Raw genomic sequence first — 16,759 nt, 5'->3', positions numbered from 1 at the left:
GGCTTCTTTTAGGATTTTTTTCATTTTCTTTGATTTTTAAGCTATTTAAATATGATGCAGTTAGATATAGATTTTTTTGTATCCTGCTTTGTGTTTCTGAGCTCTCTGGATCTGTAGTTTCATATTTGACATTCATTTTTGGAAAATTTTAATCATTATTGCTTCGAATATTTTCTTCTCTTTCTCTCCTTTTTCTCCTTCTGGAGTTCCAGCTATGTGTATGTTACACCTTTTGGAATTTTCTTACAGTCCTTGGATACTCAGTTCTGTCTTTTTTCATTTTTCTCTTTGCATTTCAGTTTTGGAAGTTTCTACACTGATCTTTTCCCCCAGCCATGTCCAGTCTATTGATGAGCCCATTCTTCCTTTCTATTCATGTTTTTGATTCTTTCTTAGAATATCCATCTCTGCTTGCCTTACCCATCTGTTCTTGCATGTTGTCTAAATACTTTTTTCATCACAGCCCTTAGCATATTAATCATAGTTGTTTTAAATTTCTGGTTAGGGTCGCCTGGGTGGCTCAGTGTGTTAAAGCCTCTGCCTTCCGCTCAGGTCATGATCTCAGGGTCCTGGAATCGAGCCACGCATCAGGCTCTCTGCTCAGTGGGGAGCCTGCTTCCCCCCCAAACCCCCGCCTGCCTGTCTGCCTACTTGTGATCTCTCTATCTCTGTGTCAAATAAATAAATAAAATCTTTAAAAAAATAAAAACAAATAAATTTCTGGTCTGATAATTCCAACATCCCTGTCATATCCGAGTGTGGTTCTTATACCCATTTGGTCTCTTCAAACAGTGTTTTTGTCTTTAGTATACTTTGTAATTTTTTTGTTGAAAGTGAGACATAATATGCTGGGTAAAAGGAACTGAGGTGATTAGGCTTTCAGTGAAAGATTTTACATTTATCTGGCTAGAGGATAGGTTGTAATTACTATTTGTTGTAGTTGTAGGTGTCAGAGGCTAAAATAACCATTAGTGTCCTTGCTTTTATCTTCTGTGTGGTATTTGGGGTTCCCTAGAAACTAACTAATTAGTTAATTGAACTTATTAAAAATTTTTATTGAAGTAATAACTTTTTTAAGACCTTATTTATTTATTTGAGAGAGTGAATGAGAGAGAGAGAGAGAGGGTAAGATGAAAAGAAGCAGACTCTCCCCCTGAGCAAGGAGCCCAACGTGGGGCTTGATCCCAGAACCTGGGATCCTGACCCAAGCTGAAGGCAGAGGCTTTAACCCAATGAGCCACCCAGGCACCCCAAAGTATAGACTTCTTAAATAAAGTCTGAGAAGTGTTGTATTCCTCTGTTATTATACAGGAGCCCTATTTATAAATGATAGGCCTTGTTAAAATAAGTAGTTATAAGCCCTTGTTAGGAAGAGCAGAACATTCTGGCATATTTCAAAATGGCTACTTTTGCCCTCCTCCTGCCAGAAACATGAGCAGATTTTTTTTCTCTAATATTCACTGTGAGAACCTGTTCAAGATCCTGGAGCAGTGCCTGGGTAGCTCAGTTGGCTAAGCATCTGCCTTCAGCTCAGGTCATGATTGCAGGGTCCTGGGATCGAGCCCCACATTGGACTCCCTGCTCAACAGAAGAGTCTGCTTCTCCCTTTCCTTCTGTCCCCCATCTGCTCCTGCTCTCTCTTGCTCTTGCTCTCAAATAAACAAATGAATAAATATTTAAATGACTGAGCCACCCAAGGGCCCCAAGAAATTAATTAAAAAAAAAAAAAGATCCTGGTTAAGCCACTGCCTTCGGCTCAGGTCATAATCTCAGGGTCCTGGGATCGAGTCCCACATCGGGCTCTCTGCTCAGCAAGAAGCCTGCTTCCCTCTCTCTCTCTCTCTCTGCCTTCCTCTCCGTCTACTTGTGATCTCTCTCTGTCAAATAAATAAATAAAATCTTTAAAAAAAAAAAAAAAGATCCTGGTGATAAAACTTGAGGACAAGGTCCCCCTGGAGATTATGACTCTTGAACTTGCCCAGTGGGCTTCCAGCAATTCATCAGCTATAGTTCTGGCTTCCTGAACTTGGTAGTGGATCCACCGAGGTTTTTGTTCCTGGGCTTCTGCTTTGGTGAGCTGTGGTTCTCTGTATCTGCCTGTCTTTATCTCCAATCTGTGATCTCAATCCTCCAATAGGTCTAGGGAGAGTTCTGGGAGTTTATCTTTCTTCTTGCTCTGAGATCAGATGTGACAGTGACGACTCCTGAGCTCCTTACATGTCCAACCACAAACCGGAACTCAGTCTATTTGTTCTTAAAATAAAAGCCTTAAAATTAATTTTGTTGGAATTTGCAAGATGAAGAAAAAAGTGAAACTGAATAAATCCTGGACTTTATATATATATTTAACCACAAGAAATGTGGGTTCCAAGCGGCGCCTGGGTGGCTCAGTTGTTAAGCCTCTGGCTTCGGCTCTTGTCATGATCCTGGGGTCCTGAGATCGAGCCCACTCCCCCTGCTTGTATTCCTTCTCTTGTCTCTCTGTCAAATAAATAAATAAAATCTTTGAAAGAAAGAAAGAAAGAAAAAAAGAAAGAAAGAAAGAAAGAAAGAAAGAAAGAAAGAAAGAAAGAAAGAAATGTGAGTTCCTTTAAAAAAAAATCGTCTATGGTTAAGTTAGAGTTCATGAAAGTCATTAACAAGTTAGTGTCTTTTTCTTTTTTAACCGTATGTTTAAAATTTAGATGATATGAATGACTCTCGGCAAGGAAAGATAAGGTGACTGTTTTTTGTTGTTTTCTTTTTTTATGCTGAGCCTTCACAACTTTAGTTGCTTTTAACTTTGTGAACAGTCTGTTCTGTAATCACACATCTCCCAGTTGAATTTTACCTCTGTGTTGAAGTGGATTCAATGCACACCTCCACTCCTTTTAACATGGCTTTTCTGTTTCAGAGTTCTTTCTTTTGATTCATCCATGGGTTGGCTAGATTTTATTATTGAGTAATTTTTTTTAAAGATTGTATTTATTTATTTGACAGAGAGAGATCACAAGTAGGCAGAGAGGCAGGCAGAGAGAGGTGGGGGGAAGCAGGTTCCCTACTGAGCAGAGAGCCTGATGTGGGGCTCGATCCCAGGATCCTGAGATCATGAGATCATGACCTGAGCTGAAGGCAGAGACTTTAACCCACTGAGCCACCCAGGCGCCCCTTATTATTGAGTAATTTTTAAAAGGTCTAAAGGGTGCAGTATTTACTGCAGGTAGCAGGTAGGGTCTAATCAGGAGATTGGACACCATAGACTAAGCAGGGAAAGCTTGCTCTGGGGGGTCACGATGATAAAAGAGTAACTATAGGGGAACTCTGTCCAGTACCCTAGTGCTGAAGGAGAGTACCCAAGGATGGACAACCTTGGAAGGCGTGCAGATCTCTGCAAGGAAGGTGTGGTTCAACCAGCGGATGACAGAGAAATTCTCTGGGTTAGCCAGACTGGTGCTACTGGGCTAAAAAGAGGGCAGTCTCCGAAAATGGTGGGGGACCAAGGGCTCAGAAAACTGCAAGTGGAGGGCACGACTCTTTTTTACAGCATGTGTCCTCCTAGTGCTTGCAAGGGGAGTAATTGCTTGGTGCATGACCCTCCAGGCCATAGGCAGCCACGTGTAGACAGCAAGAGGTCTTTGGTTTCCATTTTCAAGAAGGCCACGGAAAGGTTATCCCCAGATTGGGGCTGAAACAGGTTCAAGTAGGGATCACATTCTGGGTCCGAGGCTGGGCCAGGCTCCATCAAATGTCCTCATGCCCGCAGAGCTGACCCTCTGCCTCCCCTATGCCAGAAACAGGCGAGCATGGTGTCTCCCTTTTTAGGAGAAGAGTCTGAAGAAATCCCTTCACTTGTCATAGAGCCTATCTTACAGGTGCCTTTGCAGCCGTGAGCCAAAAGTTGACAGCTGACCCACTGATCCTTCACGTTTGGGCCCCTCTGCCTGCCACTTGCGTGCTGGCTTGACATTCTGGCTGGTTATGATTGAGGTTAAAGGTTAAAGGTTAAAGGTTAAAAACCTTTGGGTGACTTTCCAGGCCTGACCACAGGGGATTGCAAAGGCTTTCCCTGTCACATCTCACAGGAGAAGCTCCCCCTTCACACCTGGCTTGGGCCACTGAAGTCTCCCAGGGGAGTAGCAATCAGGGACTCAGGCTCCCTGACTAGCCAGGCTCTTTGTGACTTTCCATCTCCAGCGTTGCTATCTTCATTCCTAGGTCTCTTTATCTAAGACCTGAGGCAGTGGTCGTCTCCAGGCACCTCTGTGAGGCCTCATTAAGGATGAGGGGATGCCTCCAAGGCATTTTCCCTGCCCCAACTCAGTACCCAGTATTTCTCTACCCTGAGCCCTCTGCCTCACACCCACCCCTCATCCTCAGGTCCATAAAACATCCAAGACCTTCCACTGGGGCTCCCTGGACAGTTGCACGGCTGGAGGTGACCCTCCACAGGGGCACCGTTCCAGGGGGGAAAATGGAACAGGAAGAGTGAGAACCTTCTCTGGTTTTAGATTCTTGCTTATATCACAGTAAGTGATTAAACCTTAACACTTTCATTTTTGGCTTGGTGCTTTTAATCGGCCACTCTGACACCTGACAGCTCAGCTCTCTCTCTCTCCCAGCTCAGCTGAGCTCCTGACAATGATATTCTTGGAGCACCCTTGCCCTCCAAACCTCATGGCTTTGCTGTAGGATTTTCTGGCATGAAGTGTTGCTTGGGAGAAGGCTGAGAGCAGACTATTTTTTTTCCCGTTTGCATGACTTCAATTTTAAGTTTGGATAGGCAAAGAATTTTTTTAAATTCTTGCGTTCTTACTGAGGTATGTTCCTATTGTTATGTACAAATTTTCTGTATTAATTTTTTTGTATGCGGTATGCCTTTACTATCAATAATACAGGGTTTTTTTTTTCTTTATTTTAGGAATTTTTTCCTGCTATGCATGTCCAAGTAGGTTTTTACACCCATTTGGTGTCTCTTTTTCAGCGATGCCAATTATCCTTATTTTGGATCATCCCTACGTTCCGCCGTACTTATCACTTCATGCTTATTGCATTAATCTCTTTATCTGTTGCCTCTGAATTTACTGTGACTTTCGCAACCCTTCTTCCACGTCCCTGATCTTGTTTTTATTCCAAGTTTATTTCATTTTCTGTTTGTAATTCATTTGTTATGTCTGTGGTGGAGTCCTCTAGACTGATTTCCTTGTCTTCCATCTCTCTTTCTGTCCCTTCTGTCATGTGATCACGTCTTTTTTTTTTTTGACGATTTTATTTATTTATTTATTTGAGAGAGAGAGAATGGGGGAGAGGAGCAGAGGAAGAGGGAGCAGCAGACTCTCCACTAAGCACGGAGCCAGGGTGGGGCTTGATCCCAGGACCCCAGGATCATGACCTGAGCCAAAGGCAAACACTTAACTGAACCACCCAGGAACCTCCCTTGTCCATATTCATGTAAAGTTCTTTCTTAGTCAAGGCACTCGTGTAGAGTCTGCTTTTCATCATGTAATGTTTTCTTTCAGACCAAATAGGTTGTGTTTGTTTCTATTGTTTCAATTTGTGGATTGGGCCCTAAGTGTACATAGGCTCCCTGGGTGTGTGGCTACATGATTTCATTTCATCTTTCTGTAGGTGACTTGGGCATCTCTTTAAAAACTTTCCATCTGATCTGCCCTGGGGCTTCCTGCCACATCGCCTCTCCCTGCACTGTGAGGTAGGGAGAGGTCTTTCTTGAGCCCTGAGAAGGGCAGCAGTAAGTCCCACTTACACTTGGGCTGCTTCCATAATTTGGCTATTATTAATAATGCTGCTATAAACATAAGGGTGAATGCATCCATTCAAATTAGTGTTCTCATATATTTTGGGTAAATACTCAGTAGTGTGATTAAGGGATCCTAGGGTAGTTCTATTTTTTAATTTTTGAGAAACCTCCATACCGTCTTCCATGGGGCTATACCGTTTGCATTCCCACCAATAGTGCACAGATTTCCTTTTTCACCACATGCTCACCAACACTTTTTTTTTCTTGTGTTTTTTATTTTAGCTCCTCTGACAAGTGTGAGGTGGGATCTCATTGTGGTTTTGATTTACATTTCCCTGATGATAGGGATGTTGAGCATCTTTTCATGTGTCTGTTGGCCATCTGGATGTCTTCTTTGGAGAAATGTCTCTTCATGTTTTCTGCCCACTTTTTTTTTCTTAAGAGAGAAAAAGAGAGAGAGCATGAGTCAGGGGATCAGAGAGAGACAATTTTTTTTTAAGATTTTAGTCATTCATTTAAGAGAGAGAGAGAGAGAGAGAACACAAGCAGGGGGAAAGGCAGAGGGAGAGGGAGAAGCAGACTCCCTGCTGAGCTGGGAGCCAGACATGGGGCTCAATCCCAGGCCTGAAGATCATGACCTGAGTCCAAGGGTCTTTTGTTTTAAAGTCTATTTTGTTCAATATAAGTACTGGTACCCTGGCTTTCTTTTCATATTCATTTGCATGATAAATGTTTCTCCATCTCTTCACTTTCAATCTGCATGTTATCTTTAAGTCTGAAATGAGTCTCTTGTAGGCAGCATATAGATGGATCTTGTTTTTTTATCCATTCTATCACCTTGTGTCTTTTGATTGGAGCATTTAGTCCATTGACATTCAAACTAATTGTCAGTAGGTATGTATTTATTTCCATTTTGTTACTTGTTTTGTGGTTGTATTTGTAGTTCTCCTCTATTCCTTTCTTCCCTTGCTCTCTTCTCTCACAATAAGTTGGCTTTCTTTAGAGACGTACTTGGATTCCCTTCTCTGCTTTTTTTGTGTATCTATTATTGATTATTGATTGTGGTTATCATTAGGTTTATATACAACATCTTCTGAATTTAACAGTCTATACTAAGTTGCCCCCGCACCACGTTTTTGGCATATGGTGTCATACTTTATACAACCTTTTATTTTGCGAGTTCCTTGACTGATCTTTTCCTCATATACTTATTTTTACTGCTTTTGTGCTTCCAGGTTTTCTTACTCTTACTTATGGTCTTTCCTTCCCATTCAAAGAGTTCCCTTTAACGTTTCTTATAGGGCTGATTTAATGGCCATGAATTCCTTTATTTTTTGTTCATCTCAGAAACTCTTTATATCTCTCCTTCTATTCTGAATGAGATTCTTGTTGGCTAGAGTACTCTTGACTGCAGAATTTTTCCTTGCAGCACTTTGAATATATCAAAGTTTCTGATGAGAAATCCACTGATAGCCTTCTGGGGTTCCCCTTGTATGTAACTGTTCTTTTCTCTTGCTGCTTTAAAAATTTTCTATCACTATTCTTTTCCATTTAATTACTATGTTTCTTGGTGTGGACTTCCTTGGGTTGATTTTGTTGGGGGATCTCTTTGCCTCCTTCATCTGGATATCTGTTTCCTTCCCCAGATTCAGGAAATTTTCAGCTATTATTTCTTCAAATAAATTTTCTGCCCACTCTCTCTTCTCCTTCTGAGATCCCCTATATTGCAAATGTTATTATGGTGTCACTAAGTTCCCCAAGTCTATTCTCATTTTGCATATTTTTTTTTCTCTCACCTGTTCAGCTTGATGACTTTCAAGTTGAAACTTGTTACTCTGTCCTCGAGGTCACTGATCCGTTCTTCTGCTTCCTCTAGTCTTCTGTTATTCCATCTAGTATATTTTAAATTTCATTTGTTGTGTTCTTCATCTCTGATTGGTTCTTTTTTATCTCTTTGTTAAGGGTCTCACTGATGTCCTCCACTCTTTTCTCAAGTTTAGTGAGTATCTTTTCGGTCATTACTTTAAATTCCCTATCAGGCATATTACTTATCTCCATTTCACTTTGGTCTTTTGCTGTAGTTTTTTTTTTTTAACTTGTCTTTCATTTGGGACATACTCCTCTGTCCCCTCATTTTGCCTAACTTTCTGTCTGTTTCTATGTGCTAGGAAAGTCAGCTGTATCTCCTGCCCTTGGAAGTAGTGGCTTTATGACACTGCTCTTCGGTGTCCCCTGTTCACCACAACCTAGCATTTCAGGGTTGTCTCCTATGTGTGTTGTGCACACACTGCTGTTGTGACTGAAACTCTTTTTCCTCCTGCCTAGTTGTCTGCATTGGCTCTATGCCTGTTGTGGACAGCGTTTTCTCCCTGCGGTATTGTGTTCTAATCAGGGGTTGAGTTGAGTCAGACCAAGCATTTTACAGGGGTGTGGTAGCCCTCAACTTACAGGCTGCTTTCCCTGTGTTGTCCCCTGAGCAGCTTTCCTTGGTGGGTGAGGTCTGCAAATAAACCAGATATCTGCCCTCAGCCTCCCACTGGGGCCACAGTGTGACTGGTGTGTGTGTTTATCTTCCCCTTTCCTGGGCAAGAGTCACTCTGTGGCAGTGCTTGTCCTTTTCAGGGTTGCTTGCACACTGCAAAGCTTGTGAAACCACTTTGGATGGGCTCTGGCCAAGAGTGTATCGGAGGGGGCAGATCTGCAAAGCGCTTGGGTCAAAGACGTGTTTGCAAGTTTTGTGTGCTGGTTTTCCAAGAGAGGGGACCCACCACCACTGTTGGAACCAAAGGCAACCAGGCCAGAGGGGGTGGACCCACAAAATGCCTGGGTCAGAATATATGGTGCCAGCAAGGTTTATGCCAGTCCTGTGTTGGAGGGGAACTGCAACCTGCAACCTGCAACACTGGGGCTGGGGCAAGCCTAGCTGGAGAGGGCAGAATCACTGAACAGGGCGGGGCCGGGGGGGGGGGCGGGCAGGGCATGATGTTAGCAACTCAGGTAGGAATGTTGGCACTACACTGGTTCCCACATGTGTCTGTGTGTTTATGCAGGCATATAGGGGAGGGAAATGGCTTCTGCCAGCTCCTTTATTCCTGGAAGAGTCTCCCAGGGATCTCTGTCGCTCCAGACAGCTCTGTGATTAGCAGCTCTCCCTTCTGTACATCCCAGGTGCTGTGTCCATGCTGTATCTGCATGACCTCTTTGTTGTGCTGTCTCTTTAAGGTCTGGTACTCAGTTTCTCTTACCCTCCATGCTCTGGGCTCTCCCAGAGTTGAGCCCACTGAATTGTTGTTCTGTTTTAAAGATTTTATTTATTTATTTATTTATTTTGAGAGAGAGAGAGAGAGAGAGAGAGAGAGAGAAAGCACAAGGGGTGGAGGGGGTAAGAGGGAGAAGCAGATGCCCTCTGAGAAGAGATCCCAGAGTGGGGCTCGATCCTTCGGCTTGAGCTGTAGGTATATACTTAACGGACTAAGCCCCTCAGGTGCCCTGTTCACTGCATATTAAAATTCCAGGTTTTTTTTTTTTTTTCCCTCTCTAAATAAATAAATAAATAAATAAGGGAGGGGCACCTGAGTGGCTCAGTCGGTTAAGCATCCAACTCTTGATTTCGGTTCAGGTCATGATCCTAGGGTAGTGAGATCAAGCCCAGTGTTGGGCTCCACACTGGGCATGAAACCTATTTAAGATTCTCCCTATCAGGGACGCCTGGGTGGCTCAGTTGGTTAAGCAGCTGCCTTCGGCTCAGGTCATGATCCCAGCGTCCTGGGATCGAGTCCCACATCGGGCTCCTTGCTTGGCAGGGAGCCTGCTTCTCCCTCTGCCTCTGCCTGCCACTCTGTCTGCCTGTGCTCACTCTCGCTTCTCTCTCTATGACAAATAAATAAATAAAATCTTTAAAAAAAAAAAAAAAAGATTCTCCCTATCAGCCCCTCCCCTTTGCGCATGCTCTCTCTGTCTCAAAAATTAATAAATAGATAAAAATAAAATTCCGGTTTTATGTCCTGCTTGTTGTAAAGAACTCAAGAAATTTGGCCCCTCTGGTTTTCAAAGTCAAATGTTATGGGGATTTATCTACCCTGTGTGGGTTCCCCAGTGTGACAGTCTGTTTCTTTCCTCTCCACCTGCAGATGATCCCGCAGGTCCATTTAGCTCCCCATCATGTCTCCTTCCTTCCTACTCTCTTCGATATGGCCTCTTCTCTACCTTTATTTTTTTTTAAGATTTTTTATTTATTTGACAGATCACAAGTAGGCAGAGAGGCAGGCAGAGAGAGAGAGAGAGGAGGAGGCAGGCTCTCTACTGAGCAGAGAGCCCGATGTGAGGCTCCATCCCAGGACCCTGGGATCACGACCCGAGCGAAGGCAGAGGCTTTAGCCACTGAGCTACCCAGGCGCCCTCTTCTCTACTTTTAGCTGTGGAGTTTGCTATGCCAGTCTTTGGGTCATTTTCTGTGACACTGACACAAGTATCATCTAGTTGCATCCATTGGATGATGTGTGCTTAGTGTTCTCCTACTCCACCATCTTCCCTTATATTTCTTCTAAACTATTCTTCTTTTTCTAGATTGTTTTGACTGTTCCAGGCCACTTGCAATTCCATAGGATTTTCGCTTTATTCTCCATATGAATTTTAGGATAAGCGCGATAATTTCTATACAAAGTCAGCTGGCATTATTGTCATCTTAACAGTGTTAAATCCTCTAATACATGATTCCTGAGGATGTTTTTCTAGTTATTTTGATCTACTTTAATTTTTTTCAGCAATGTTTTATAGCTTTTAGAGTAAGGATCATGACCTGAGCGGAAGGTAGATGCTTAACCAACTGAGCCACCCAGGCCTCCCTAGTTTTTTTTTTTTTTAATTGAAGATTTTATTTATTTATTTGACACAGAGAGAGATCACACAAGCAAGGGGAGCAGCGCAGGGAGCTGAGCAGGGAGCCTGATGTGGGGCTCGATCCGAGAACCCTGAGATCATGACCTGAGCCAAATGCAGATGCTTAACTGACTGAGCCCAGGCACCCAAATTTTCTCATGTTTTGTATATCTAGGAAAATCTATATTTCACCTTCACTTTTGAAAGACAGCTTTGCTGGGTATAGGATTCTTGGTTAACAGCTCTTCTTCTCAACTCTGTGGTTTTTGCTAAGAAGTCAGATGTTAGTCTTTTTCAGGTTCTCTTGTATGTAAGAACTTGGGATGTTCCTTGCCACTTTCAAGACTTTTCTCCTTGTCTTTGACTTTTAACATTTTTGCTATGTAATGTTTATTTGCGGTTCTCTCTGTATTTTTTTTAAAGATTTTATTTATTTATTTGACAGAGAGAGATCACAAGTAGACAAAGAGGCAGGCGGAGAGGGAGAGAGGGAAGCAGGCTCCCTGCTGAGCAAAGAGCCCGATGCGGGACTCGATCCCAGGACCCTGAGATCATGACCTGAGCTGAAGGCAGTGGCTTAACCCACTGAGCCACCCAGGCACCCAGTTCTCTCTGTATTAACTTGGAGTTTGTTGAGCTTCCTGGATGCACAGGCTACTAATTTTCCATAAATTTGGGAAGATTTCTGCCATTATCTCTTTGAATATTTTTTTCTGCACATTTCCCTCTTTTGTTTCCTTTTGATAATCCTGTTATGTGAATGTGATGTGTTCAATGGTGTCCCAAATTTCTCTGAGGTGCTCTTAATTTTTGTTCATTCTTTTTTTCTCTCTCTTCTTCAGTCTATATAATCTCTATCAATCCATATTCAAGTTCACTTATTTTTTTTCTTCTGCCAGTTCAAATCTACTGTCAAGACCTTCTAGTGAATTTTTCATTTTAATTACCGTACTTTCCAACTCTGTAATTTCCCCTTGGTTCTTTTCATAATTTCTGTCTTTTCATTGATATTCTCTATGTGAGGAGACATGTCATCATGCCTTCTTTTATTTCTTTAATCATGGTTTCCTTTAGTTCTGTAAACATGTTTAAAATGATGACATTAAAGTGTTTTTCTGGTCAATCTGATAGCCGGTCTCCCTCACAGGCAGTTTATGTCGCCTGATTTTTTTCCCCTCTGTATGGTCATGCTTCCTTGTTTTGTTTTGTTTTTCCATACATAATATGTACACACACACACACGTGTGTGTGTGTGTGTGTGTGGTATATATATATGTGTATATATATACACATATATATATATAAAGATTTTGTTTATTTATTTGACAGACAGAGATCACAAGCAGTCAGAGAGTCAGACAGAGAGAGAGAGGGAAGCAGGCTCCCTGCTGAGCAGAGAGCCTGATGCGGGACTCAATCCCAGGGCCCTGAGATCACGAGAGCCAAAGGCAGAGGCCTAACCCACTGAGCCACCCAGGCGTCCCTATATATTTTTAAAAAAAATTTTTTTAAATAATATATTGTAGCAACTCTGGGTATGGGTTTCCCTACTCTGGGGCTTGTTATTGTTATTTTCTTATTTGTTAGTGACAGCTGGATAATTTGGGGGGAAGGCTCTACCTCCCACAGTATTCAGCCTCTGATGTTTTCTTCATGGAGTCATTGCTTTCGAATGTTCATAGTCACCCTGGGATGACAGTGGTTTTGGCAAGTCTCTCATTCTTTCTTTCTCTGACCACACCCTGCCATTAAACTCCACTAATTTACAACTGATTTTTCTGTTGTTTTCAGTACCCTGGGGCATACATTGCTCTACCAAAAAAAATCCAGTGATCCCTGGCCCCTTTGAAGAAATAGTGTAAGGTCCATAACTGATGATTTGTTCTGACCCCAGAAGGGTTCCTCCTACCCGTATTGGTCCCTTCTTCTCTGCTGCAAACCAGCAGCTCAGCCTGTGTCTTGAGTCTCCTCCCAATTGTCTTCTCCCAGAACCTCCACTATCCTTGGGAGCACCTTTAGGCTTGGATTTCTTCACTCTCTGGTGTAGATGAGGTCAGTTCCCTCGGGAAGAGAGGAGTTGCTGTTTTATGGCCAGTTTCTATCCCCCAGGCAAATCTCTGAGCTGGGGTTCTGGAACCAGGGATGAGGACAAGGGCAAGCTTCTCTCTGAATAATACTCCTGCTTTAGGTGGGGAGAAATGCTGACCTTCTGCTCCTCCAGGAAGAAAGCCTTCTTACTGGGAGCTAGGGAGAGAGGATTCCTGTGTTGTTGGTCTAGGGGAAGGGAGGCCGTGTTGTTGTTCTGGGGGGAGGGGCCCTGTGTTGTTGGTCTGAGCTGGGAGGGTACAGAGGCCACTTTAGGCCAGGGCCTAGAGCACTGGAAACCTAAGCTAGAAGGGCCCATGGAGACGAGCCGGGTTTGCTGCTGCCATTTGCCAGAACCCTCTCCTTGGTGGAACGTTCAGGTAGAATCAGTCACCCCTCATAATGTCTGGTCCTTTTTCAGGTCAGTGGGACACCCTGACTGAGATCGTGACCACAAGCTGGGGCTCCATTCTCCTTGGAGGGACTCCCCTTTGGGAGCCGGCAGCTGGTCCTTCCCACTACGGAACAAACCCTCTCTATTCCTTTGGACTCTCCCTTGGGCTGTATTCTTAAAAACTGTAACACATTTGACCCCCAAGGCCTGAGGGAAAAAATATCTCATCTTTTCATATAATGTTTGTGGCCTCGGGACAAACTCCCAGATCAAGGGGTATGACCCCTCCATGGAACTCTGTCTTACGCTGTTTTCCAGATTGACCTCTGTTGCTGGAACTCCTCCAAATGGCCAGAGGTCTCATGGCATTGTCCCAAAACTCTGACCTCTGCAAGAACTAGAATGTGTCTTGCTCAGTTTTATGGCCCATCTGACCCATGGACATTCTAGATGACCCTCTTTTATTCCATCTTGTTGTCTTTTTCCTCCCCTTGAAGACCCAGAGGCTCTCCCGGTTCCTACTAACACCCTAGGGTCCCCTGCCATTGCCACCACAAGGTCCCCTCTCCACTTCCCATACCTGGTCTGGCACTAACTATGAGCCCAAGGACCTGACTTCTGTTTCTTCACAAAATGTCCTGCCCTTGGTGAGGCTGTGAATGGGGATACAGGGACCATGGGGGTCCATGGTTCCTTTCTGATATCTGATCTGTCTCAGATAGAAACAAAACTTGGTTCCTTTGGCCAAGATGAAAGTCACTGTAATACTCCAAAATCTACAACCCATCTTAGTCCCTTCGAGGTTCTTTCTGGGAAACCCTTCCTCTAGACAGATCTTTTATTAGACCCTGAAAGCCACTACCTCGCACAGTATGTTACATCCCCTGGGCAAACTGTCTCTGCCATTTACGACCATCAAAACCAGTACAGTCCGAAACCCGACCCCTCTTTCTCAGGGAACATATACCCAAAACTTACATCCGGGGATTAGGTATACCTTAAGTCTCTTCCACAGGAAAGCAACAACAACAAAAAACTCTTGAGCCTGTCTGGACAGGGCCCTATCAAGTTCTCTTGACCACCCCAACAGTGGTAAGACTTCATGCCTTCTTCCTATGTATCTGTCTTTCCAGAGTCAAGACCAAACTGGCCTTAGTTGAGGAACCCTCTGCCGAGTGTGGCTGCAAGCCCATTGGAAGGCTTTGTTCAAATGAGACAAAGGTGATACACACCCAGAGGCCCAGAGACCCATGAACCTGGTCCATTACCAATCCCCATTCTCACACATTCAATCATTCTATGAATTTATCTTAGAAAATTCTTAGTATTAGAATATATAGTATTAGAATTATATATATTGTATTATATACATTATATATAGAATTATATATATAGTATTAGAATTAGAATTATATAGTATTAGAAAAATCTTAGTATTAGAAAGAATACTTTCCTCCCAAAACTCTCACGATTTCCCCTTCCTAAATTCAAGACTTCATTCTTGACCTTTTCCTTTGGTGTGACCTCTCCAAATTTACTTGGTCAGAAATCGTAAGTTACCTGGAGCTGCCCCCCTTGAAGTCCTGCTCTCACAACACAGTCAATACCCCTGGTTGGATTAGTCTTTGTTGGGGCACCTGGGGGGCTCAGTGGGTTAAGCGTCTGCCTTCGGCTCAGGTCATGATCCCAGGGTTCTGGGATTGAGCTCTGCATTGGGCTCCCTGCTTATGGGTGAGTCTGCTTCTCCCTCTCCCACTCCCCCTACTTGTGTTCCCTCTCTTGCGGTCTCTCTCTCTCTCTCTCTGTCAAATAAATAAATTCTTTTTAAAAAAAATCATTGTTATCGTAACATTCTTTTGGTGCATATCTGATCCTAAACATAGATTTCCATGCTCACATAATTAGCTCTAAGTCCAAAGAGCAAAAAGACTTTCCCACCATTAGACATGGCCCCTCTTCTGTTCTTACGTCATTGCCTGTTGCTTTCTGTTCCCCATTTCCCGGTCCTCAAGGAGTCTCAATGCCTCCTCCAAACAGCTAAGGCAACCTATTCCTCCAATTGTTGGCTATGCATAGATGCCTCCAATGGGGGACTTGGATCCCTTTACCTGGCCACCCTTAGATAGTGGACAGCAATGAAGGTCTCCTTAGCCTACACTGTAACCATATTTCCCAAAGTTGATCTGCCCCAGGCACCCTTAGATGATGTACAACAGTCTCAGGCCTTACATGGCACCAACCCCATCCATCTTGGAGCCCTCTTTTTCAGCCATTCAGTTACCCTTATTTGCACCCATTTGCATTGACCCCAGGACCACAGGGAATACCGGTAGGAAGGTGACCACCCAAAAAATGCCATCTCGCCCTCACTATCACAGATTCTCAATACGCTACCTCTACTCCAGGGTCGCAGGGACAAGTTAAAATCTCTAGTGCACCTAATTTAAATCATTCCCCCTCAATCCTTTTGGATGCAGGAAACATCACAGTTCCGCTAAGGCAGACCTCAAAACTGCCCAACTCCTTCACTTTGGTTACAACCCACAAAATGGGGCCCCTTCCAGTCCTTTCCCCAATTTCCCTCAAATTCAGAACTCCTAGATGTCACCGGACATGTGTTTTTCCAGCAAATTGTTCTGCAGGAGTCATGCAAACCTCATTCCCTTGTGTCGCTCCTCTACTGACAGCCATGCCAGCTGCCCACTATCAAATAGCTGGGACACTAGGATGGTATTGGTCTTTCTTTGGCCCCGACTTGGCAGCCTTTTCCCTTCCCTTCCCCACAGGTGGGCCTGCTTCTCCACCTTCAGGATACTTCTTCCTCTGTAGAAATGCTGTCCGTATCTGTCTCCCTGCTGATTGGACTGGAACTTGCACTATTGTAAAGCTCTCTCCAGATTTTTTTTTTTTTTTTGAGTGAAAGAGAGCAGTAGTGGGGGTGTGGCCTGGCAGAGGAGAGGAAAGAGAATCCTCAGCAGATTCCATACCCAGTGCAGAGCCTGATGCAGGGGTTCAGTCTCATGACCCCGAGATCATGACCTGAGCTGAAATCAACAAGCTTAACTGACTGTGCCTCCCAGGTGTCCCTCCAGGATATTTTTATTTTTTAATATTTTTATTATTTGTTTTTCCTCCCAGATATTCTTATAGCCCCAAGGGCCATTCTAATGGCCCCCTTCCCTTAATTGGACACACCTCACCCCAAATGAAGTATGCTATTCACATAGTCCCCTTTCTCAGTGGCCTAGAGGTAACTGCAGGAATCAGCCCTGGGGTGGGAGGTGTTGTAAACTCATCTAGGGTCTATCATAATCTCTCTCTAGAGGTTGCAAAGGCCTAGAAATAATAGCTAAGTCTGTCCTAACTATACAAATTAGCCACCCCTGAACCAAGCTGACATGGCTTAGGTCTCCTAGCTGTAGACCCAGGGGGTATCTGTGCCGTGCTAAAGTGTTTCAAGAATTTTCTCCATTGGTGCCTGTGGTTCTTGGTAGACCAGACAGATGTTCTGCTGATGGGCTGCAAAGCAAGGTTTATAGATAGCAAAGTGATAGTCCAAAGCTAGCAAGGAGGGAAGGGACCTGAAGGAGTCACTACTGGAATTTCTAAGTCTAGGGATTTTTATGAGCTTGTTGGTGGGCTGTTCTAATCTGATTAGCCCCCCTCTC

This window comes from Lutra lutra, chromosome 16 (genome assembly GCF_902655055.1).
Source record: "Lutra lutra chromosome 16, mLutLut1.2, whole genome shotgun sequence".
NCBI lineage: Eukaryota > Metazoa > Chordata > Mammalia > Carnivora > Mustelidae > Lutra > Lutra lutra.
Note: the sequence above shows the minus strand (reverse complement) of the source record.